The sequence below is a fragment of the Lampetra planeri genome, unplaced genomic scaffold (assembly GCF_965212315.1).
Source record: "Lampetra planeri unplaced genomic scaffold, kcLamPlan1.2.h2 scaffold_244, whole genome shotgun sequence".
Lineage (NCBI taxonomy): Eukaryota > Metazoa > Chordata > Hyperoartia > Petromyzontiformes > Petromyzontidae > Lampetra > Lampetra planeri.
Window position 1 is genome coordinate 70,432 of NW_027615073.1, and position 25,783 is coordinate 96,214.

At 54.4% G+C, this 25,783-nt stretch overlaps 1 long non-coding RNA gene across 1 annotated transcript; it reads left to right on the forward strand.

The window, feature by feature from the left end:
* The first annotated feature begins 352 nt into the window (after positions 1-352).
* LOC144740623 (uncharacterized) lies at positions 353-25,783 on the forward strand. The gene is made up of 3 exons (XR_013589702.1): positions 353-708; positions 21,310-21,403; positions 25,619-25,783. It is a non-coding gene; the product is annotated as an uncharacterized LOC144740623 (long non-coding RNA).

Genomic DNA, 25,783 nt, shown 5'->3' on the forward strand with positions numbered 1-25,783 from the left:
CCCCTCCCCCTCCACTGCGGGCCTCGTCTATGGTTCCAACCTCCCGTCCCTTACGTAAGATGGCCGCCTTCACCCTTCCCCACCTAAGATGTCCGCTTCGCGGGGGTCGATGCGGGGGGCGGGGCTTTAACCGGCTGACGTCACTTCCACCCCTCCCCGCGCGTCACGTGACATTCCCCTCCCTCACCACTGCGGGCCCCGCCTATGATAACCTCCCGCTCCTCACGTAAGATGGCCGCCTTCACCCTTCCCCACCTAAGATGTCCGCTTCGCGGGAGATGCGGGGGGGGCGGGGCTTTAACCGGTTGACGTCACTTCCACCCCTCCCCGCGTGTCACGTGACGTCCCCCCCCCCTCACCACTGCGGGCCCCACCTTAAAGCTTCGCGCGGCGCTGCTCCGACTGCTTGTGGCGGCTGATTTTGCGTTTTCGATTTTAACGAACGCAAATTAACACATTTCTTCTCAAACCGTCTAATTTAAAACATAAACTATTGCACGATTTTGTGAAAAATATAACAAGTCGCAAACAAACTTCGCTCGATTCGCTTCGGCTAAAGGCGGCGTCGTTGTTTAGCAATCGGGGTTTGGTGTTTATTTTTATTTTATTTTTTTTAAACCCCTCAACATTTTTTTTTTAAAAAGCAAATACATTTCCTTTTTTTTACCTCAGGCGAGTCTCTGCGGCAATCTGAGGAGGGCGGTCCGGGTGAGTGCTGTCACGATGATCGTGTTTCTATATCGCCGGAGGCGTAGCGTTTTTTTACAATGCCGTTGCTTTTATTTGACGAAATCGTCAATAGAACAGGTGTTAAGATCCATAGTTTTATTGTTATTTTTGTGAGGGGCCGTAAGTCAATGTTGTGTCGTGAAAGCCGTCGTCGTCACCACCACCCGACTCTGCTAATTCTGTTAAGGTTTGTCGCGTTAACAGAACGTGGCAATTCGTTACCGCTATGAAACTGTGTTTGAGAGAGAATTTACACAACATTAACCATCTAAAGTACGACGTTTCGTCAGTAAAATACCACTAGCTTCTTCAGGAAATTCGTGACTAGGTAACAGCACTAACCGAGAGCAAATCCACGCAACGTTTACCGTCTAAAGTACGACGTTTCGCAGGCAATTACCGCTAGCTTCTTCAGGAAATTCGTGACTAGGTAACAGCACTAACCGAGAGCAAATCCACGCAACGTTTACCATATAAAGTACGACGTTTCGCAGGCAATTACCGCTAGCTTAATCAGGAAATTCGTGACTAGGTAACAGCACTAACCGAGAGAAAATCCACGCAACATTTACCGTCTAAAGTACGACGTTTCGCTAGTAATTACCGCTAGCTTAATCAGAAAATTCGTGACTAGGTAACAGCACTAACCGAGAGCAAATCCACGCAACATTTACCATCTAAAATACGACGTTTCGCAGGCAATTACCGCTAGCAACATCAGGAAATTCGTGACGAGGTAACAGCACTAACTGGTGGTGTGTCTGAGAGCAAATCCACGCAACATTTACCATCTAAAATACGACGTTTCGGAGGCAATTACCGCTAGCAACATCAGGAAATTCGTGACGAGGTAACAGCACTAACTGGTGGTGTGTCTGAGAGAAAATCCACGCAACATTTAGCATCTAAAATACGACGTTTCGCAGGCAATTGCCGCTAGCAACATCAGGAAATTCGTGACTAGGTAACAGCACTAACCGAGAGAAAATCCACGCAACATTTACCATCTAAAGTACGACGTTTCGCAGGCAATTACCACTAGCTTAATCAAGAAATTCGTGACGAGGTAACGGCACTACCTGGTGGTGTGTCTGGGAGCAAATCCACGCAACATTTACCGTCTAAATTACGACGTTTCGCAGGCAATTACCACTAGCTTAATCAGGAAATTCGTGACTAGGTAACAGCACTAACCCAGAGCAAATCCACGCAACATTTACCATCTAAAGTACGACGTTTCGCTAGTAATTACCGCTAGCTTAATCAGAAAATTCGTGACTAGGTAACGGCACTAACTGAGAGAAAATCCACGCAACATTTACCATCTAAAGTACGACGTTTCGCAGGCAATTACCGCTAGCTTCATCAGGAAATTCGTGACTAGGTAACAGCACTAACCGAGAGCAAATCCACGCAACATTTACCATCTAAAATACGACGTTTCGCAGGCAATTACCGCTAGCTTAATCAGGAAATTCGTGACGAGGTAACAGCACTAACCGAGAGCAAATCCACGCAACATTTACCATCTAAAGTACGACGTTTCGCTAGTAATTACCGCTAGCTTCATCAGAAAATTCGTGACTAGGTAACGGCACTAACCGATAGAAAATCCACGCAACATTTACTATCTAAAGTACGACGTTTCGCCAGTAATTACCACCAGCTTAATCAGGCGACCTCACGCGAAACATTTACATTGATGGATCATTATTGGTAGCGAAAGCTGGCTGATGCAATTATATAATTATACCAGCGAAACGTCACCGTACTTAGTAGAAGCCGTCCATTTAGTGCGTTACACATGGATCGGGGCGAGGTAGGTTAACTCAAATGCGTACGCTTGCGTATTGGGGTGGGTGGTGGGTGGTCTAATCTTGATTTTAAGCTTTCGTGACTGCAGGAATCCATCCGTACGCTTTGGTTCTGTGGGTATAGATGATGACGTTTCGATCGCAACGCAAGCAATCGTCATCAGGTGTGACAAGATCGAATCGTTGTGTAGGGAAACTCTCCCCGTAGAGGCGGTTCAAACGTGATTTGTAGATTTCGTTCTTGCAGAAATCCATCTGTACTTTTTTGTTCTTTGGGTAAAGTCACAAACGCCTTTTGGCGTCATCTGGTCCAACACCATGTGAGACTAGGCTCTAAGAAAAGCTGTCTCGGGTGTGGACCAATCAACTTCAAGGACAGTGCATATCATTATCATCATCAGAGTTGTTTCTTTTTGTTTGCATTTTGACTGCTTGTGTTGTGGTTATTGCAAACATGATGCCTTGTATAAAGGTGTCAGTTTTGTACCAGTTGAAAGGGTAAAAACCTATCACTATATTTTGCATTTTGACTGCTTGTGTTGTGGTTATTGCAAACATGATGCCTTGTATAAAGGTGTCAGTTTTGTACCAGTTGAAAGGGTAAAAACCTATCACTATATTTTGCATTTTGACTGCTTGTGTTGTGGTTATTGCAAACATGATGCCTTGTATAAAGGTGTCAGTTTTTGTGCCAGATGAAAGGGTAAAAACCTATGTCTCTTTGTGTGTGTCTCTCTCTGTGTCTGTGTGTCTCTCTCTGTGTGTGTGTCTCTCTGTGTGTGTGTGTCTCTCTGTGTGTGTGTGTCTCTCTGTGTGTGTGTGTCTCTCTGTGTGTGTGTGTCTCTCTGTGTGTGTGTGTCTCTGTGTCTCTCTCTGTGTGTCTCTCTGTGTGTGTCTCTGTGTCTCTCTCTGTGTGTGTCTCTGTGTGTCTCTCTGTGTGTCTCTGTGTCTCTCTCTGTGTCTCTCTCTGTGTCTCTCTCTGTGTCTCGCTCTGTGTCTCTCTCTGTGTCTCTCTCTGTGTCTCTCTGTGTCTGCCTCTGTGTGTCGCTCTCTGCGTCTGTGTGTGTCTCTCTCTGTGTGTCTGTGTCTCGCTCTCTGTGTGTCTGTGTGTCTCTCTCTCTGCTTGTGTGTCTGTCTGTGTGTCTCCGTGTCTGTGTTTTGCCTCTCTCTCAAATGTAGCTCTACCTGATGACGGTTGCTTGTGTTGCAATCGAAACGTCGTATTCTATTATTTAACTTATTTCCTTTCTACTAGCCACGCTCATATTACTCATCCTTAATCTTTTCAGCTTGGATTAAATATCGGCCGCTCTAACCCAGCTTAAATATATACGCTCCAAGCTTGGTGGTGTTTCATTCTTCACCTGAGGACGGCTGCTTGCGTTGTGGCCGAAACGTCGTGAGAATTATTTTGTTATGTTTTATTATTATTATTTTATTACTTCCCGTACAGGGAGAGGGGTAGAGAGGGCTCAAGTTTTGACGGATTTATTTTGCCTCCCTACTAAATGGGATTGCCCCTTACATTGTAAATGTTGTGGCTTTACTCTCCAACACACCGGTGGGCTGAAGTGGTATAATTACACTGCACTATACACTACACTACACACTACACTACACACTACACTACACTAGTAACTCATTGGGTCGTTATTTATTGGCTGTGTCGGGTGGCGGAGGGTTAAGACGCAACATTTATACTTAGACGCCCATCTTCGCCCCGGGAATTGGCCATGTTCACACAACCACAGCAGTTACTCGTTTGAGACTGAGTCGACCTAGGGGAGGCACAGGACCGGTTGAAATAATCGTCACCGGTGGTGGCCGTGTTTCCCCCCCCCCCCACACTTGCTGGTTTGTTTATACCGCGGGTGCATAACAGGCGCTATAGGTTTTGCTACGGCTACGATGGGTGGACGGTGCAGGATAATTCGGTGACATTGTTGTACTCTACTGCTCTATGCCCCCGCTGCACGTATCAACGTAGCCTCTGCTGTGCATGATGACCAAAGTGGTGAAGTATGGTCATTTTACCTCCACGAGACTTGACAGTGCGGCTGGGGCAGTCCCTCATCCAACATGTGGATCTGACAATACTCAAATGTGTGTGCATTGTGCAGACAGAGTGTACGAGTGGATATTCCAATGCGATTGGGATTCGTGAATCCATCTGTGCGGAAGCTGCGAATAGTGTGGCGGGTTAGCGCTGCGCTAGGAACCCGGTGACCTGAGTTTATCTGAACCGGTCCTGGGCTTCCCCTAGGTCGACTCGGCCTCAAATGAGTGCGGTGTTCATCTTCTTGGTTTTTTTCGGTAAAGTCACGTAGAAGGGAAGTAATAAAATAATAAAAATAAAACATAATAAAATAATTCTCACGACGTTTCGGCTACAACGCAAGCAGCCGTCTTCACCTGAAGACGGCTGCTTGCGTTTATTTTATTATGTTTTATTTTTATTATTTTATTACTTCCCTTCTACGTGATGACTTTACCGAAAAAAACCAAGAAGATGAATCCCTGCAGTCACGAAAGCTTTACATCGAAAATTGAGTGCGGTGTGTTATCATCGCCACTGGGGAGACAAAGGCGGCCGGGCGTGGTGCTGGCCATTCACCCCCTCGTGTGCCACAGTTCTGGCCTTCATAGGTGCTCGCTAACAGCACTTGGCCAAATAGTCTGGTAAGGCTACATAGGGGAGCTTTGCGGTTTGGTGGGGCTTTCTTACAGCTTCCGCAGATTTCTATCACACACGAAGCCATTACTGTAATGAATAAAAACCCGCAGAGCCCCTTAGACTCACACAGCTGAGAGCCACAGACTCACACTGCAGATTTGCTACAGACTCACACAGCAGAAAGCCACAGACTCACACAGCAGAGAGCCAGAGACTCACACAGCAGAGACCCATAGACTCACACAGCAGAGACCCATAGACTCACACAGTAGAGACCCATAGACTCACACAGCAGAGACCCATAGACTCACACAGCAGAGACCCATAGACTCACACAGCAGAGACCCATAGACTCACACAGCAGAGACCCATAGACTCACACAGCAGAGACCCATAGACTCACACAGCAGAGACCCATAGACTCACACAGCAGAGACCCATAGACTCACACAGCAGAGACCCATAGACTCACACAGCAGAGACCCATAGACTCACACAGCAGAGACCCATAGACTCACACAGCAGAGACCCATAGACTCACACAGCAGAGACCCATAGACTCACACAGCAGAGACCCATAGACTCACACAGCAGAGACCCATAGACTCACACAGCAGAGACCCATAGACTCACACAGCAGAGACCCAGAGACTCACACAGTAGAGACTCAGAGACTCGCGTAGCAGAGACTCACACAGCAGAGACCCATAGACTCACACAGCAGAGACCCATAGACTCACACAGCAGAGACCCATAGACTCACACAGCAGAGACCCATAGACTCACACAGCAGAGACCCATAGACTCACACAGCAGAGACCCATAGACTCACACAGCAGAGACCCATAGACTCACACAGCAGAGACCCATAGACTCACACAGCAGAGACCCATAGACTCACACAGCAGAGACCCATAGACTCACACAGCAGAGACCCATAGACTCACACAGCAGAGACCCAGAGACTCACACAGCAGAGACCCAGAGACTCCCACAGCAGAGACCCATAGACTCACACAGCAGTGAGCCATAGACTCACACAGCAGAGACCCATAGACTCACACAGCAGAGACCCATAGACTCACACAGCAGTGAGCCATAGACTCACACAGAGACCCATAGACTCATCACACTGAGACCCATAGACTCACCGAGACTCAAACACTCGTCACAAAGAGACCCACAGACTCATCACACAGAGACCTATAGACTCATCACACAGACACCCCATAGACTCACCACACAGACCCAGATACTCACACAGCAGAGACCCATAGACTCACACAGAGACCCATAGACTGACACAGAGACCCATAGACTCATCACACCGAGACCCATAGACTCACCGAGACTCAAACACTCGTCACAAAGAGACCCATGGACTCATCACACAGAGACCTATAGACTCATCACACAGACACCACATAGACTCACACAGCAGAGACCCATAGACTCACACAGCAGAGACCCATAGACTCACACAGCAGAGACCCATAGACTCACACAGCAGAGACCCATAGACTCACACAGCAGAGACCCATAGACTCACACAGCAGAGACCCATAGACTCACACAGCAGAGACCCATAGACTCACACAGCAGAGACCCATAGACTCACACAGCAGAGACCCATAGACTCACACAGCAGAGACCCATAGACTCACACAGTAGAGACCCAGAGACTCACACAGTAGAGACTCAGAGACTCGCGTAGCAGAGACTCACACAGCAGAGACCCATAGACTCACACAGCAGAGACCCATAGACTCACACAGCAGAGACCCATAGACTCACACAGCAGAGACCCATAGACTCACACAGCAGAGACCCATAGACTCACACAGCAGAGACCCATAGACTCACACAGCAGAGACCCATAGACTCACACAGCAGAGACCCATAGACTCACACAGCAGAGACCCATAGACTCACACAGCAGAGACCCAGAGACTCACACAGCAGAGACCCATAGACTCACACAGCAGTGAGCCATAGACTCACACAGCAGAGACCCACCCATAGACTCACACAGCAGAGACCCACCCATAGACTCACACAGCAGAGACCCATAGACTCACACAGCAGTGAGCCATAGACTCACACAGAGACCCATAGACTCATCACACTGAGACCCATAGACTCACCGAGACTCAAACACTCGTCACAAAGAGACCCACAGACTCATCACACAGAGACCTATAGACTCATCACACAGACACCCCATAGACTCACCACACAGACCCAGATACTCACACAGCAGAGACCCATAGACTCATCACACCGAGACCCATAGACTCACCGAGACTCAAACACTCGTCACAAAGAGACCCATGGACTCATCACACAGAGACCTATAGACTCATCACACAGACACCACATAGACTCACACAGCAGAGACCAATAGACTCACACAGAGACCCATAGACTCACACAGAGACCCATAGACTCACACAGAGACCCATAGACTCACACAGAGACCCATAGACTCACACAGAGACCCATAGACTCACACAGAGACCCATAGACTCACACAGAGACCCATAGACTCACACAGAGACCCATAGACTCACACAGAGACCCATAGACTCACACAGAGACCCATAGACTCACACAGAGACCCATAGACAGACACAGAGACCCATAGACTCATCACACCGAGACTCAAACACTCGTCACAAAGAGACCCATGGACTCATCACACAGAGACCTATAGACTCATCACACAGAGACCCATTTGCTGAAGCAATCGTGTGGAAGAAAGTGCCAGAACCAGTTCAGATGCCACACTCGGTTCTGCCGCTGATGTTAGCCGTGACCGTCAATGGGTTACGGGTCGCCTGGCCCAGACCCTTGCAGCGCAGTGCACCAACCACTGCACCACCACTCCTCCCTCACGTTCTCTCTCTCACACACACAACGCAAAGATCACACCGTGTTAACCTGGCGCCATGGTGGTGAGATGTTAACTACCTCGCCTGGTATGCAGGAGGTCGTGGTTTCTATCCCGACCCTGACGCCTGCTGCTGTATATTTGGAGTCTGCGTCTCTCTCATCATCATCATCATCACGGTGGCTAGGAGATGTTAACTACCTCGCCTGGTATACAGGAGGTCGTGGTTTCTATCCCGACCCTGACGCCTGCTGCTGTATAGTTGGAGTTTGCTTGTACTGGTAGGAACCGCCAGGTTACACCAGCCCACAGGGGATTATTGTGTCCGTCCGTCGTGCAGGGAGGGGCTGGGTGGGGAGGGAGGGGCTGGGTGGGGAGGGAGGGGCTGGGTGGGGAGGGAGGGGCTGGGTGGGGAGGGAGGGGCTGGGTGGGGAGGGAGGGGCTGGGTGGGGAGGGAGGGGCTGGGTGGGGAGGGTGGGGAGGGGCTGGGTGGGGAGGGTAGGGAGAGGCTGGGTGGGGAGGGGCTGGGTGGGGAGGGGCTGGGTGGGGAGGGGCTGGGTGGGGAGGGGCTGGGTGGGGAGGGGCTGGGTGGGGAGGGGCTGGGTGGGGAGGGGCTGGTCACCCCGTGGTGCCCTTATAAAACTCAACGTTTCACCTACTCACGCCGGCTTGTGCCCGCCCTCACAGTCGGCAATATTTGCGGAATACACCACGCCGCCGTTGACCCTGCAGGCCATTGACCGAGCAACCCAACGTTCCTACCAGCTCCCTCTGCAGGAATGTGTTCTCTCTCATCATCATCATCATCACGGTGGCTAGGAGATGTTAACTTCCTCGCCTGGTATGCAGGAGGTCGTGGTTTCTATCCCGACCCTGACGCCTGCTGCTGTATATTTGGAGTCTGCGTCTCTCTCATCATCATCATCATCACGGTGGCTAGGAGATGTTAACTACCTCGCCTGGTCTACAGTCTGTGTGTGTCTCTCATCATCATCATCACGGTGGCTAGGAGATGTTAACTACCTCGTCTGGTATGCAGGAGGTCGTGGTTTCTATCCCGACCCTGATGCTTGCTGTATATTTGGAGTCTGCGTCTCTCTCATCATCATCATCATCACGGTGGCTAGGAGATGTTAACTTCCTCGCCTGGTCTACAGTCTGTGTGTGTCTCTCATCATCATCATCACGGTGGCTAGGAGATGTTAACTTCCTCGCCTGGTATGCAGGAGGTCGTGGGTTCTATCCCGACCTTGACGCCTGCTGTATATTTGGAGTTTGCTTGTCTCTCTCATCATCATCACGGTAGCTAGGAGATGTTAACTTCCTCGCCTGGTATGCAGGAGGTCGTGGGTTCGATCTGGATGGTGGTCGCGTCGATTTTTCTCCGGGTCGTCCGGTTTTTCCCCTCCACATTTGCAATCAAACATCGCGCTGGGTCAGAGTATTTTGGCAACTGCTCTGCATTTCCGCGTGATATGACATTTTCCCTGGAGCCAATCATGTGTTATGTCCAGGTAGCTTCTGAAAAAAAAATCTACGTAGCTCAGTGTGGCTTTACCTGGTAAAATAAGTAATTTTAAAAAACACTTTTTTTAAAAAAAACACGCTTTAATTAAATGTACCGTACTAGTAATTGAAGAACTCCACGACTCCAGTAAGTGGACCCCGAAGCTTGCCACAAGGTAAGGGGCCGTGGTGATTTACAGCCAACGTCAGTTGAGCGTGCACAATTAGACCCCAAGCCGAAACATAACATGTAAAAAATAATGTTTAAAATTGTTTGTTTTTATTGATAGAATATAGTATTATAATAATTGGATTTTTACCCTTCTATCTGGAAACAAAACTGACACCTTTTTTTTACAAGGAGTCGTGTTTACATAGACCCGTACCCTGCCGGGTACGGGTAGGGTACGGGTATCGGGTACCTGATTGCGACCTCTGGGATGAAGCCATGTTGCAGGCGCGGGTGGGTTGATTCGAGGAACTTGAATTGTGAGAAGAGACAAGACGTTGGCAAATGAGTGAAAAACAGTTACCAGTGACTCACGGCCTACCCGTACCCGTACCCGGCCGCACCAGGGTCGCAAACGGGTACCCGTACCCGGCCGGGTACGGGTAGCCGGGTATCGGGTAGGGTACGGGTATCGGGTACCAGATTGCGACCTCTGCTATGAAGGCCGGCACTGTGGCACACGAGGGGGTGGGTGACCAGCACCACACCCGGCCGCCTTTGTCTCCCTAGTGGCAATGCTTACACACGGCACTAGATTACGAATTTAAGGCCGAGTCGAGCTAGGGGAGGCCCAGGACAGGTTAAGATATCTGCTGCCCACTGCTATTGTGATCGTGAGCGGGAGTCGAACTCCTAACCTCTGCTGGGTGGCAGGCACCACGCCCGGCTACCTTTGTCTCCCTAGTGGCGATGTTTACTACACACTCATTTGAGGCGGAGTCGACCTAGGGGAGGCCCAGGACCGGTTTAGACAATCGTCACTGGTGTTTGCCGTGAGCGGGAATCGAACCCGGGTCGCCAGGTTCGTAGGGCAGCGCGCTAACCGCTACACTACTGCTCCCCACACACACACAGACACACACACAGACACACACACAGACACACACACAGACACACACACAGACACACACACAGACACACACACAGACACACACACAGACACACACACAGACACACACACAGACACACACACAGACACACACACAGACACACACACACAGACACCTTTCACTTGCGTAACCAATGTGGATGTTTGTCAGGTGAATACATTTGGGGTTGGTACTGCTACGCAGAGTAGATACAGAGATCCAGTTCACACTGGTCTGAGCAGGTGATGGTGAAGGGATCGGGTGAGTGGGTAAGTGGGTGGGGAGGTGAGTGGGTTTGCAGGTGAGTGGGTGGGGAGGTTAGGGGGGAGCTAAGTGGGGAGGTGAGTGGGAAGGTGAGTGGTTAAGTGGATGGGGAGGTGAGTGGGTGGGGAGGTGAGTGGGTGGGGAGGTGAGTGGGTGGGGAGGTGAGTGGGTTTGCAGGTGAGTGGGTGGGGAGGTAAGGGGGGAGCTAAGTGGGAAGGTGAGTGGTTAAGTGGGTGGAGAGGTGAGTGGGTGGGGAGGTGAGTGGGTGGGGAGGTGAGTGGGTGGGGAGGTGAGTGGGTGGGGAGGTGAGTGGGTTTGCAGGTGAGTGGGTGGGGAGGTAAGGGGGGAGCTAAGTGGGAAGGTGAGTGGTTAAGTGGGTGGAGAGGTGAGTGGGTGGGGAGGTGAGTGGGTGGGGAGGTGAGTGGGTGGGGAGGTGAGTGGGTGGGGAGGTGAGTGGGTGGGGAGGTGAGTGGGTGGGGAGGTGAGTGGGTGGAGAGGTGAGTGGGTGGAGAGGTAAGGGGGGAGCTAAGTGGGAAGGTGAGTGGTTAAGTGGGTGGAGAGGTGAGTGGGTGGGGAGGTGAGTGGGTGGGGAGGTGAGTGGGTGGGGAGGTGAGTGGGTGGGGAGGTGAGTGGGTTTGCAGGTGAGTGGGTGGGGAGGTAAGGGGGGAGCTAAGTGGGAAGGTGAGTGGTTAAGTGGGTGGAGAGGTGAGTGGGTGGGAAGGTGAGTGGGGGAGGTGAGTGGGTGGAGAGGTGAGTGGGTTTGCAGGTGAGTGGGTGGGGAGGTAAGGGGGGAGCTAAGTGGGAAGGTGAGTGGTTAAGTGGGTGGAGAGGTGAGTGGGTGGGAAGGTGAGTGGGGGAGGTGAGTGGGGGAGGTGAGTGGGTGGGGAGGTGAGTGGGTTTGCAGGTGAGTGGGTGGGGAGGTAAGGGGGGAGCTAAGTGGGAAGGTGAGTGGTTAAGTGGGTGGAGAGGTGAGTGGGTGGGGAGGTGAGTGGGGGAGGTGAGTGGGTGGGGAGGTGAGTGGGTGGGGAGGTGAGTGGGTTTGCAGGTGAGTGGGTGGGGAGGTAAGGGGGGAGCTAAGTGGGAAGGTGAGTGGTTAAGTGGGTGGAGAGGTGAGTGGGTGGGGAGGTGAGTGGGGGAGGTGAGTGGGGGAGGTGAGTGGGTGGGGAGGTGAGTGGGTGGGGAGGTGAGTGGGTGGGGAGGTGAGTGGGTTTGCAGGTGAGTGGGTGGGGAGGTAAGGGGGGAGCTAAGTGGGAAGGTGAGTGGTTAAGTGGGTGGGGAGGTGAGTGGGTGGGGAGGTGAGTGGGTGGGGAGGTGAGTGGGTTTGCAGGTGAGTGGGTGGGGAGGTAAGGGGGGAGCTAAGTGGGGAGGTGAGTGGGACGGTGAGTAGGTGAGTGGGTGGGGAGGTGAGTGGGTGGGGAGGTGAGTGGGTGGGGAGGTGAGTGGGTGGGGAGGTGAGTGGGTTTGCAGGTGAGTGGGTTTGCAGGTGAGTGGGTTTGCAGGTGAGTGGGTTTGCAGGTGAGTGGGTGGGGAGGTAATGGGGGAGCTAAGTGGGGAGGTGAGTGGGGAGGTGAGTGGAAGGTGAGTGTGAAGGTGGGTGGGTAAGTTAATAGGGAGGTGAGTGGGGAGGTGGGTGGGGAGGTGAGCAGTAAAGTGAGTGTGAAGGTAGGTGGAGAGGGGAGTGGGAAGGTGAGTGGGTAAGTAAGTAGGTGTAAGTGAGTGGGTGGGTAGGTGAAGGGGGTGAGTGAGCGAGCGGGTGGGTGGGGGGTGCACTTTGACACACGCAGAGGTGACATCAAGGTCAGGGGATAGAACGACGATCAGATCTTCCGACCTTGCCTGCAGACAACACACGTGTGGCCTCGTGGTAATTATTAATGTTTATGTTAATACTGTGGGTGTGTGCAGTGTACAGCGTCCAGTGTGCCTGAGGTGTGTGGCGAGCGGTGGGGGGGAGCGGTGGGGGGGAGCGGTGGGGGGGAGCGGTGGGGGGGAGCGGTGGGGGGGAGCGGTGGGGGGGAGCGGTGGGGGGGAGCGGTGGGGGGGAGCGGTGGGGGGGAGCGGTGGGGGGGGAGCGGTGGGTGAGCGGTGGGTGAGCGGTGGGGGAGCGGTGGGGGAGCGGTGGGGGAGCGGTGGGGGAGCGGTGGGGGAGCGGTGGGGGAGCGGTGGGGGAGCGGTGGGGGAGCGGTGGGGGAGCGGTGGGGGAGCGGTGGGGGAGCGGTGGGGGAGCGGGGGGGGAGCGGTGGGGGAGCGGGGGGGGAGCGGTCGGCACGCTGCACTACGAACCCGGTGACCTGGGTTCGATCCCCGCTCACGGCCAACACCAGTGGCGATTATCTGAACTGGTCCTGGGCCTCCTCCCCTAGGTCGACTCAGCCTTAAATGAGTACCCGGTGCGATGTGTAAACATCGTCACTGGGGAGACAAAGGTGGTCGGGCGTGGTGCTGGCCACCCACCCCCTCGTGCGCCGTTCCGGCCTTCATAGGTGCTCGCTAACAGCACTTGCCCCTACAGTCTGTTACAGGCTATACGGGGGATCTTTGTAGGTTCATATTCGTAGGTTTTTTCGGTAAAGTCACGTAGGTAAAAAAATTAAGTTAATAAAAGTAAAATAAAAATGTAATAAAAATCACGACGTTTCGGAGGCAACACAAGCTTCCGTCTTCAGGTGGAACCGTCACAGCACGATTGCTGTATCAATGATACGATTGCTGTATGATAGGATAGCTGTATCAATGATACAGCTTGTGTTGCCTCCGAAACGTCGTGATTTTTATTATATTTTTATTTAACTTTTATTAATTTTAATTTTTTTACCTACGTGACTTTACCGAAAAACCCTAAGAATATGAATCCTTGCAGTCACGAAAGCTTCAAATCTACAACTACGAGTGTTGTATCATCGTCGTCATCATATATACAAGGACTGTTTCCTTGCAATCTCTCATTTACTTGATACAGCTGTCGTGGCTGTGACGGTTCCACCTGAAGACGGAAGCTTGTGTTGCCCTCCGAAACATCGTGATTTTTTATTATATTTTTATTTTACTTTTATAAATTTTAATTTTTTTACCTACGTGACTTTACCGAAAAAAACCTACGAATATGAATCCTTGCAGTCACGAAAGCTTCAAATCTAGATATTTGTAGGTGTGTGTAGGTGGGGAGACAAAGGCGGTCGGGCATGCTTGGTGCTGGCCACCCACCCACCCACCCCCTCGTGTGCTGTGCTGACCTTCTTAGGTGCTGCTACCCACTAACAGCGCGCTGCTAGCCCGGGTATCGATTCCGGCTCACGGCCGACACCACCAGCGACGATTATCTGAACCGGTCCTCAGCCTAGGTCGACTCAGCCTCAAATGAGTAGCTGGTGCAGCGGTGTGTAGTGAACATCACCACTGGGGAGACAAAGGCGGCCGGGCGTGGTGCTGGCCACCCACCCCCTCTGTGTGTGCCACAGCGCTGGCTTTCATAGGCGCTGCTGCTACTCGCGAACAGCACTTGTACCCAACAGCCTGCGTAGGCTACACGGTGGGATCTTTTGTGGTGGTGGTTGTGGTGGTTGTTGTGGTGGTTGTGGTCATGGTTGTGGTGGTTGTGGTGGTGGTGGTGGTTGTGGTGGTGGTTGTGGTCGTGGTTGTGGTGGTTGTGGTTGGCCGGAGTTAGACGAAAGCGATAAGAAATGTCCACACTGGGTCGTAAAATTCCCGCCGACTGAAATGTTATTATTTTCTGAAAGGAAATGTGATTATTTTTGCACGCAGAATTTTTCACCTGGTGACTGCGGTGTGCGGTGTGTTATATAATTCATTTCAAGCCCCTCAGTGTAGCCTTCAGCGGACTGTTGGCAAGTGCTGTTAGCGAGTCGCGCCTACGAAGGCCGGCACGGCACACAAGGGAGTGGGTGGCCAACAGCAATGTTTACACACCGCACCAGGCACTCATTTGAGGCAGAGTGGATCTAGGGGAGGCCCAGGACCGGCAATTGAATTTGGGTCACCGGGTTCGTAGCGCAGCATAGCGCTAACCACTACGCTACCCTTAGTTCTTTCCGTAAAGTCAAAATGAAATTAAAATTTAAAAAAACAAAAATTTAATTCATAAAAATAAAACGTAATTTTATTTTATTTTTTATTAATTTTAATTAAATTTTTTACCTACATGGTGACTTTACCGAAAGAACTAAGCGTATGAATCCTTGCAGTCACGAAAGCTTCAAATCTAGAATCACTACGCTACCGCTTTCCACCACATACATGCACACGCAAACACAAATGTCCCCAGTATAGACTTAACAGACTGAGGCAAGTGCTGTACGGAGCACCTTAGCACACTCACGTACACACATGCACATGCACACACGCACATACACACGCACGCTGGTATGTTATTGGCAGGGGAATGATGAGCGTGTACGTAATTGCATACTAAAAAAAGCAAACGGCGCAAGAAGGTTCGATGGCCCGCTTATTTGTAATTATTTAGATGGTTTTGTTTTTTGTTCTAAAGAAACATTTCCCCCACCACCCCCACACCGCCCACATCACACCACCCCAGAGGTCGCAAACAGGTTTTGATTCCTGACCCGTACCCGGCTGCACCAGGGTCGCAAACGGGTACCCGTACCCTACCCGATACCCATCTACCCGTACCCGGCCGGGTATCGGGTAGGGTACGGGTACCCGATTGCGACCTCTGGGATGAAGCCATGTTGCAGGCGTGGGTGGGTTGATTCTAGGAACTTGCATTGTGAGAAGAGACAAGACGTTGGGAAATGAGTGACAAACGGTGACTCACCAGTGACTCACAGCCTACCCGTACCCGTACCCGGCTGGGTACGGGTAGCCGGGTATCGGGTAGGGTACGGGTATCGGGTACCCGGTTGCGACCTCTGCATCACCCTCACCACCCACACCACCCACACCACCCCCCCCCACACCGCCCCCACCGCCCACACCGCCCCCACCGCCCACACCGCCCCCACCACCCACACCACCCACAACACCACAACACCCACACCACCCTCACCACCCACACCACCCTCACCACCCACACCACCCCCACCACCCACACCACCCACACCACCCACACCACCCACTCCACCCACACCACCCACACCACCCACACCACCCCCACCACCCCCACCACCCACACCACCCACACCACCCCCACCACCCACACCACCCACACCACCCCCACCACCCCCACCACCCACACCACCCACACCACCCACACCACCCACACCACCCACACCACCCACAACACCCACACCACCCCCACCACCCCCACCACCCCCACCACCCACACCACCCCCACCACCCACACCACCCCCACCACCCACACCACCCACACCACCCCCACCACCCACACCACCCACACCACCCACACCACCCACAACACCCACAACACCCACACCACCCACACCACCCCCACCACCCACAACACCACTCCACCACCCACAACACCACACCACTCACACCACCCACACCACCCCCACCACCCCCCCCACCCCCACCACCCACACCACCCGCACCACCCCCACCACCCACAACACCACACCACCCACACCACCTACACCACCTACACCACCACCCCTGCCCACACCACCCACACCACCCCCACCACCCCCCCCACCCCCACCACACCACAGGATCCGATTTCAAAACAACTACGCGCAGCGCACGGTAGCCGCGTCAGCGCTTCCCGACGACAACAACGTCGTTCGGCTTGTAGGGGAGAATTTGAATATAAACCCATAGAGACCCATAGGTGCTATGGGTTGACTGCTGTGCCAGGCTAGGTGCAGGAGGAGGTCACGGAGAGAGACCCATAGGTGCTATGGGTTGACTGCAGTGCCAGGCTAGGTGCAGGAGGAGGTCACGGAGAGAGACCCAGGTCCCGTGGGTTGACTGCTGTGCCAGGCTAGGTGCTGGAGGCGGTCACGGAAAGGGTCCCAGTTCCCGTCGGTTGCCTGCTGTGCCAGGCTAGGTGCAGGAGGCGGTCACGGAAAGGGTCCCAGTTCCCGTCGGTTGCCTGCTGTGCCAGGCTAGGTGCAGGAGGAGGTCACGGAGAGAGTCCCAGGTCCAGTGAGTTGCCTGCCGTGCCAGGCTAGGTGCACGACCCAGGTCACACGCCGCACGCTCGAGTGACTGCGCAATGTGACCCCCTGCGAGTGAGATGGGCACGCGGTGCGAGTGGCCGTGTTGATTAATTGATCGCTCGCTCGTTCGCGTGCGAGAGCGAGAGACAGTGGGGGCGAGCAGGGAGAGAGGGTGAGCGGGGTCCGTCTGTCTCTCTGCCTGCGTCAGAGGTCGCCAACGGGTTTTGATTCCTTACCCGTACCCGTACCCGGCCGCACCAGGGTCGCAAACGGGTACCCGTACCCGGCCCATAGACTCGCACAGAGACCCATAGACCCTCACAGAGACACCCGTATACTCGCACAGAGACCCATAGACTCGCACAGAGACCCATAGACTCGCACAGAGACCCGTATACTCGCACAGAGACCCATAGACTCACACAGAGACCCATAGTTTGTTGTCCTTACCCCCGCCACATACGGTGCGAAAGAAGTTCAACATACACGTCCGCATCTATTGCCCACTCACTCACCCAGCCAACAACAACCGCCATTCGCCACTAAGTGGCGGTGACGTCACCACGACGCTTGTGCCAGGCCATGTGCACCTTGAGGCCACGTGAAGTGTCGAACGCCCGCTGGCAGGAGGTCACGGGGCAGACCCAGATGCCACGGGTCGACTGATTGAGATGACCGAGATGACTGGCTGATGCACCACCTGTGCCCCCTACTGTGCCAACTCGCTGTGCTTTAGCCACCCGGCGCTCCGCTCGTTGTTGTGAGCGCCGCTCCTCCGCCCTCCGTTGTTGTTGGAGGGCGACTGCCTCCAACTGCCCAGTAGCAGCGTCCTTCACGAGCCTCCTCCACAGAGGCCGATCTTGACACCGCTGGTACCAGTCATCGGCAAGTCCACTCAGCTCCACGTCCTCCTGTACCACATCACTCCATCTCTTCTCTAGCCCGTGCCGCGCCCGTCACCCAGCCAGCCCACTTATTCACACTCATCCGCTCTCTCGCTCATCCATGAACTCACTCACTCGCTCACCCACCCAGCCAGCCAGCCATATTCCTGCTCTCTCGCCAACCAATCCATAGACTCGCTCGCCAACTCATCTCTAGCCCGTGCCGCGCCCGTCACCCAGCCAACCCACTTATTCACACTCATCCTCTCTCTCGCTCATCCATGAACTCACTCACTCGCTCACCCACCCAGCCAGCCAGCCATATTCCTGCTCTCTCGCCAACCAATCCATAGACTCGCTCGCCAACTCATCTCTAGCCCGTGCCGCGCCCGTCACCCAGCCAACCCACTTATTCACACTCATCCTCTCTCTCGCTCATCCATGAACTCACTCACTCGCTCACCCACCCAGCCAGCCATATTCCTGCTCTCTCGCCAACCAATCCATAGACTCGCTCGCCAACTCATCTCTAGCCCGTGCCGCGCCCGTCACCCAGCCAACCCACTTATTCACACTCATCCTCTCTCTCGCTCATCCATGAACTCACTCACTCGCTCACCCACCCAGCCAGCCATATTTCTGCTCTCTCGCCAACCAATCCATAGACTCGCTCGCCAACTCATACAGCTGCCTGTTCGTCTGTCTGCCGCCACGAGGGGGCGGTGATTAGTGCCGTGTGAGATCCCAGTTGAGGGGGGAATTTTCGGTGTCATGTTTCAGCGCTGGGTGATGTGGGTTTGGCCGATAGCAGTTCCACCGTGGGTGTTGGTTTAGCTATGGGAGGAGGGAAGCTGTGAACGCGGAACAAAACCCCGTTGCAGAACGGGGGGAGAGGATACAAACTCCACTCACTCTCACACTCTTACTCACACTCTCACTCACCTACTCACACTCTCCTACTGACACTCTCACTCACACTCTCACTCACCTACTCACACTCTCACTCACCTACTCACACTCTCACTCACCTACTCACACTCTCACTCACACACTCACTCACACTCTCACTCACACTCACACTCTCACTCACACTGTCACTCACACTCTCACTCACACTCTCACTCACACTCTCACTCACACTCTCACTCACACTCTCACTCACACTCTCACTCACACTATCACTCACACTCTCACTCACACTCTCACTCACACTCTCACTCACACTCTCACTCACACACTCACACTCTCACTCACACTCTTAAGAACAGGGTTAGAGGATACCAACTCCACTCACTCTCTCACACTCACCTACTCACACTCACCTACTCACACTGACCTACTCACACTGACCTACTCACACTCACCTACTCACACTGACCTACTCACACTCACCTACTCACACTGACCTACTCACACTCACCTACTCACACTGACCTACTCACACTGACCTACTCACACTCACCTACTCACACTCACCTACTCACACTCACCTACTCACACTCACCTACTCACACTCACTCACACTGACCTACTCACACTCACCTACTCACACTGACCTACTCACACTCACCTACTCACACTCACCTACACACTCACCTACTCACACTCACTCACTCTCACCTACTCACACTCACCTACTCACTGACCTATTCACACTCTCACTCGTACTCACACTCCTACTCACACTCACACTCTTACTTTTACACTCTGCAGAACAAGGTTAGAGGATATCAACTTCACTCTCACTCTGCAGAACAGGGGGAGAGAATACAAACTCCACTCACTCTCTCACACTCACTCACACTGACCTACTCACACTCACTCACACTTACCTACTCACACTCACTCACCTACTCACACTCACTCTGTAAATCAGGGGGAGAGGAAACAAGCTCCGCTCACTCACACTTTCACACTCTCAATCACTCACACTCGGTGATGATGTTGACGGTGGTGATGGTTGACGGTGGTGATGGTGGTGTTGATGATTATGGTGCTGATAATGACGGTGGTGATGGTGACGGCGGTGATGGTGGCGTTGATGATGGTGGCGTTGATGATATTTATGATGATAGCGGTCGCGGCGGTAACGGCGATGACGACGATGGTGGCGATGACGATGGTGGTGTTGATGACGGTAGTGGCGTTGATGATGACGGTGGTGGCGTTGATGATGATGATGGTGGCGTTGATGATGATGATGGTGGCGTTGATGATGATGATGGTGGCGTTGACGGTGGTGGCGTTGATGATGATGGTGGCGTTGATGATGATGGTGGCGTTGATGATGATGGTGGCGTTGATGATGATGGTGGCGTTGATGATGACGGTGGTGGCGTTGATGATGACGGTGGTGGCGTTGATGATGACGGTGGTGGCGTTGATGACGGTGGTGGCGTTGATGATGATGGTGGTGGCGTTGATGATGACGGTGGTGGCGTTGATGATGATGTCGGTGGCGTTGATGATGATGGTGGTGGTGTTGATGATGATGGTGGTGCCGTTGATGATGATGGTGGTTGCGTTGATGATGATGGTGGTGGCGTTGATGATGATGGTGGTGGCGTTGATGATGATGGTGGTGGCGTTGATGATGATGATGATGATGGTGGCGTTGATGATGATGATGGTGGCGATGACGATGGTGGCGATGATGATGGTGGTGGCGTTGATGATGATGGTGGCGGCGTTGATGATGATGGTGGCGGCGTTGATGTTGATGGTGGTGGCGTTGATGTTGATGGTGGTGGCGTTGATGATGATGGTGGTGGCGTTGATGATGATGGTGGCGGCGTTGATGATGACGGTGGTGGCGTTGATGATGATGATGGTGGCGTTGATGATGATGGTGGCGGCGTTGATGATGACGGTGGCGTTGATGATGATGGTGGTGGCGTTGATGATGATGGTGGTGGCGTTGATGATGATGGTGGCGGCGTTGATGATGACGGTGGCGTTGATGATGATGGTGGTGGCGTTGATGATGATGATGGTGGCGTTGATGATGATGATGGTGGCGTTGATGATGATGATGGTGGCGTTGATGATGGTGGCGTTGATGATGGTGGCGTTGATGATGGTGGCGTTGATGATGGTGGCGTTGATGATGACGATGGTGGCGTTGATGATGATGATGGTGGCGGCGTTGATGATGATGATGATGGCGGCGTTGATGATGATGATGGCGGCGTTGATGATGATGATGGTGGCGGCGTTGATGATGATGATGGTGGCGTTGATGATAATGATGATGATGGTGGCGTTGATGATAATGATGATGATGGTGGCGTTGACGATGGTGGTGTGTGTTCTATCTCGACCCTTCCCTATCTCCCTTCCTCACGCCACACAGGTGTCGAACCTGGGCTCTGAACATGGCGAGTGAAATGCAGGAGATCCAGATCACCGAGGCCAAGCCTCTGCTGCTGCAGAAGGATGCTGCCGGGGTGAGGAATGGTGGTGGGGATGGTGGTCGTGGTGATGGTCGTGGCGGCGGTGGTGTAGGTGGTGTAGGTGGTGTAGGTGATGGTGGTGGTGCTGCTGATGGTGATGGTGGTGCTGGTGATGGCGGTGATGGTGCTGCTGGTGGTGGTGGTGATGGTGATGGTGGTGCTGGTGATGGTGATGGTGGTGGTCATGGTGGTCATGATGGTGGTGGTGGTGGTGGTGGTGCTGGTGCTGGTGGTGGTGGTGGTGGTGATGGTGCTGGTGGTGGTGCTGCTGGTAGTGCTGGTAGTGCTGGTGGTGCTGGTGGTGCTGCTGGTGGTGATGGTGGTGGTGGTGCTGGTGGTGGTGGTGGTGGTGCTGGTGCTAGTGGTGGTGGTGGTGATGGTGCTGGTGGTGGTGCTGCTGGTAGTGCTGGTGGTGCTGGTGGTGGTGGTGGTGGTGCTGGTGGTGGTGATGGTGCTGGTGGTTGTGGTGATGGTGCTGGTGGTGGTAGTGCTGGTGGTGGTGGTGGTGGTTTTGCTGGTGGTGGTTGTGGTGATGGTGCTGGTAGTGCTGATGGTGGTGCGGCTGCTGGTGGTGCTGCTTGTGCTGCTACTGCTGATGGTGCTGCTGCTAATGGTGCTGCTGCTAATGGTGGTGCTGTTGGTGGTGGTGCTGTTGGTGGTGGTGCTGTCGGTGGTGGTGGTGTTGGTGGTGGTGCTGATGGTGGTGGTGGTGCTGATGGTGGTGGTGGTGCTGATGGTGGTGGTGCTGCTGGTGGTGGTGCTGATGGTGGTGGTGCTGATGGTGGTGGTGCTGCTGATGGTGGTGGTGCTGCTGATGGTGGTGGTGGTGCTGATGGTGGTGGTGGTGCTGATGGTGGTGGTGGTGGTGGTGCTGATGGTGGTGGTGGTGTTGGTGCTGATGGTGGTGGTGGTGCTGTTGGTGGTGGTGGTGCTGCTGATGGTGGTGGTGCTGTTGGTGGTGGTGGTGCTGATGGTGGTGGTGCTGCTGCTGGTGGTGGTGCTGATGGTGGTGGTGGTGTTGGTGGTGGTGCTGATGGTGGTGGTGCTGTTGGTGGTGGTGGTGGTGCTGATGGTGGTGGTGCTGCTGCTGGTGGTGGTGCTGATGGTGGTGGTGCTGTTGGTGGTGGTGGTGGTGGTGCTGTTGGTGGTGGTGGTGCTGTTGGTGGTGGTGGTGCTGATGGTGTTGGTGCTGCTGCTGGTGGTGGTGCTGATGGTGGTGGTGCTGATGGTGGTGGTGCTGATGGTGGTGGTGCTGATGGTGGTGGTGGCGGTGGTGCTGCTGGTGGTGCTGCTGGTGGTGCTGATGGTGGTGGTGCTGCTAATGGTGGTGGTGCTGGTGGTGGTGCTGCTGCTGGTGGTGGTGCTGTTGGTGGTGGTGCTGTTGGTGGTGGTGCTGTTGGTGGTGGTGCTGTTGGTGGTGGTGGTGCTGATGGTGGTGGTGGTGGTGCTGTTGGTGGTGGTGGTGGTGGTGCTGTTGGTGGTGGTGCTGTTGGTGGTGGTGGTGGTGGTGCTGTTGGTGGTGGTGGTGCTGCTGGTGGTGGTGGTGGTGATGGTGGTGGTGGTGCTGCTGTTGGTGGTGCTGTTGGTGGTGGTGCTGTTGGTGGTGGTGCTGGTGGTGGTGGTGCTGATGGTGGTGGTGGTGCTGATGGTGGTGGTGGTGCTGCTGCTGGTGGTGGTGCTGTTGGTGGTGGTGCTGTTGGTGGTGGTGCTGATGGTGTTGGTGCTGATGGTGGTGGTGCTGTTAGTGGCGGTGCTGCTGGTGGTGCTGCTGGTGGTGCTGCTGGTGGTGCTGGTGGTGGTGGTGGCGGTGGTGCTGCTGGTGGTGCTGATGGTGGTGGTGCTGCTAATGGTGGTGGTGCTGATGGTGGTGGTGGTGGTGCTGCTGCTGGTGGTGGTGCTGTTGGTGGTGGTGCTGTTGGTGGTGGTGCTGTTGGTGGTGGTGCTGTTGGTGGTGGTGCTGTTGGTGGTGGTGCTGTTGGTGGTGGTGGTGGTGCTGATGGTGGTGGTGGTGGTGCTGTTGGTGGTGGTGGTGCTGTTGGTGGTGGTGGTGGTGCTGCTGGTGGTGGTGGTGCTGATGGTGGTGGTGGTGATGGTGGTGGTGGTGCTGCTGTTGGTGGTGCTGTTGGTGGTGGTGCTGTTGGTGGTGGTGCTGTTGGTGGTGGTGGTGCTGATGGTGGTGGTGGTGGTGGTGGTGCTGCTGCTGGTGGTGGTGGTGGTGCTGTTGGTGGTGGTGCTGTTGGTGGTGGTGCTGTTGGTGGTGGTGCTGTTGGTGGTGGTGCTGTTGGTGGTGGTGGTGGTGCTGTTGGTGGTGGTGGTGCTGATGGTGGTGGTGCTGATGGTGGTGGTGCTGTTGGTGGTGGTGCTGCTGCTGGTGGTGGTGCTGGTGGTGGTGCTGGTGGTGGTGCTGATGGTGGTGGTGCTGATGGTGGTGATGGTGGTGGTGGTGCTGCTGCTGGTGGTGCTGTTGGTGGTGGTGGTGCTGATGGTGGTGGTGGTGGTGGTGATGGTGGTGGTGGTGGTGGTGGTGCTGCTGCTGGTGGTGGTGCTGTTGGTGGTGGTGGTGGTGGTGGTGATGGTGGTGGTGATGGTGGTGGTGGTGCTGATGGTGGTGGTGGTGCTGCTGGTGCTGCTGCTGGTGGTGGTGCTGATGGTGGTGCTGATGGTGGTGGTGCTGCTGCTGGTGGTGGTGCTGTTGGTGGTGGTGCTGATGGTGGTGGTGGTGCTGATGGTGGTGGTGCTGATGGTGGTGCTGATGGTGGTGGTGGTGCTGATGGTGGTGGTGCTGATGGTGGTGCTGATGGTGGTGCTGCTGGTGGTGGTGCTGTTGGTGGTGGTACTGATGGTGGTGGTGGTGCTGATGGTGGTGCTGATGGTGGTGGTGCTGATGGTGGTGCTGATGGTGGTGGTGCTGATGGTGGTGGTGGTGCTGATGGTGGTGCTGATGGTGGTGCTGATGATGGTGGTGGTGCTGCTGCTGGTGGTGGTGCTGTTGGTGGTGGTGCTGATGGTGGTGGTGGTGCTGATGGTGGTGGTGCTGATGGTGGTGCTGATGGTGGTGGTGGTGCTGCTGGTGGTGGTGGTGGTGGTGCTGCTGGTGGTGGTGGTGCTGTTGGTGGTGGTGCTGGTGGTGGTGCTGATGGTGGTGGTGCTGATGGTGGTGGTGCTGATGGTGGTGGTGCTGGTGGTGGTGCTGGTGGTGGTGCTGCTGGTGGTTCTGGTGGTGGTGCTGCTGGTGGTGGTGGTGGTGCTGCTGCTGGTGGTTCTGGTGGTGGTGCTGTTGGTGTTGCTGCTGGTGGTGGTGATGGTAGTCGTGGTGATGGTGGTTGCTGGTGGTGGTTGTCCTGTTAGAAGCCACCGGGATACGGACTTCCCACACTGGCCACTAGGTGGCTCACGTTGGCCGTGTCGCAGCCACTCCCAAATGAGATGTCAAACGGCGCACTGCAGAGGGCGGTGGTGGTTGTGCTGTAGGTGGTGGTGGTGGTGGTGTCGGTGGTGGCTGCAGTTACGGTGGTGATGGTGGCTGTGTGGGTGGCGGTGGTGGTGTAGGTGGTGGTGGTGGTGGTGTCGGTGGTGGCTGCAATTACGGTGGTGGTTGTGGCGGTGGCTGTGTGGGTGGCGGTGGTGCTGTAGGTGGTGGTTGTGGTGGTATCGGTGGTGGTGGTGGCGGCAGTTACGGTGGTGGCGGTGGCTGTGTGGGTGGCGGTGGTGGTGTAGGTGGTGGTGGTGGTGTCGGTGGTGGTGGTGGTGTCGGTGGTGGCTGCAATTACGGTGGTGGTGGTGGCTGTGTGGGTGGCGGTGGCAGTGGTGGTGTCGGTGGTGGCTGCAGTTACGGTGGTAGTTGTGGTGGTGGCTGTGTGGGTATCGGCGGTGGTGTCATCTGTGGTGGCGGCTGTGGTGGGGGTTATTGCACTATGCTACGAACCCGGCGACCCGAGTTCGATTCTCACTCACGGCCGACACCAGTGACGATTATCTGAACTGGTCCTGAACCTTCCCTAGGTGGACTCGGTCTCAAGTAGGTGCCTGGTGCGGTGTGTAAACATCGCCACTGGGGAGACAAAGGCGGCCAGGTGTGGTGCTGGCCACCCACCCCCCCCCCCTCGTGTGCCGAGCCGGCCTTCATAGGTGCCACTAGCTAACAGCACTTGCCCCGACAGTCTGTTAGAGCTACACGAGGTGGTTCTTTGTCTTTGTGTGTGTGTCCAGGGTCCAGAGGTGACTGGAACACCGTTTCAAGACATCAATTGCCAGGTGAGATGCTTAGACATTTAGCCAGCGCAGCTGAGTTAGCTGGGTTGTAGCCCTGGGTGTTGGTGTCTCTATTTCTTTGTCTCTCTGGCTCAAGGAGGTTTATAATGGCCGTGTCTGTGT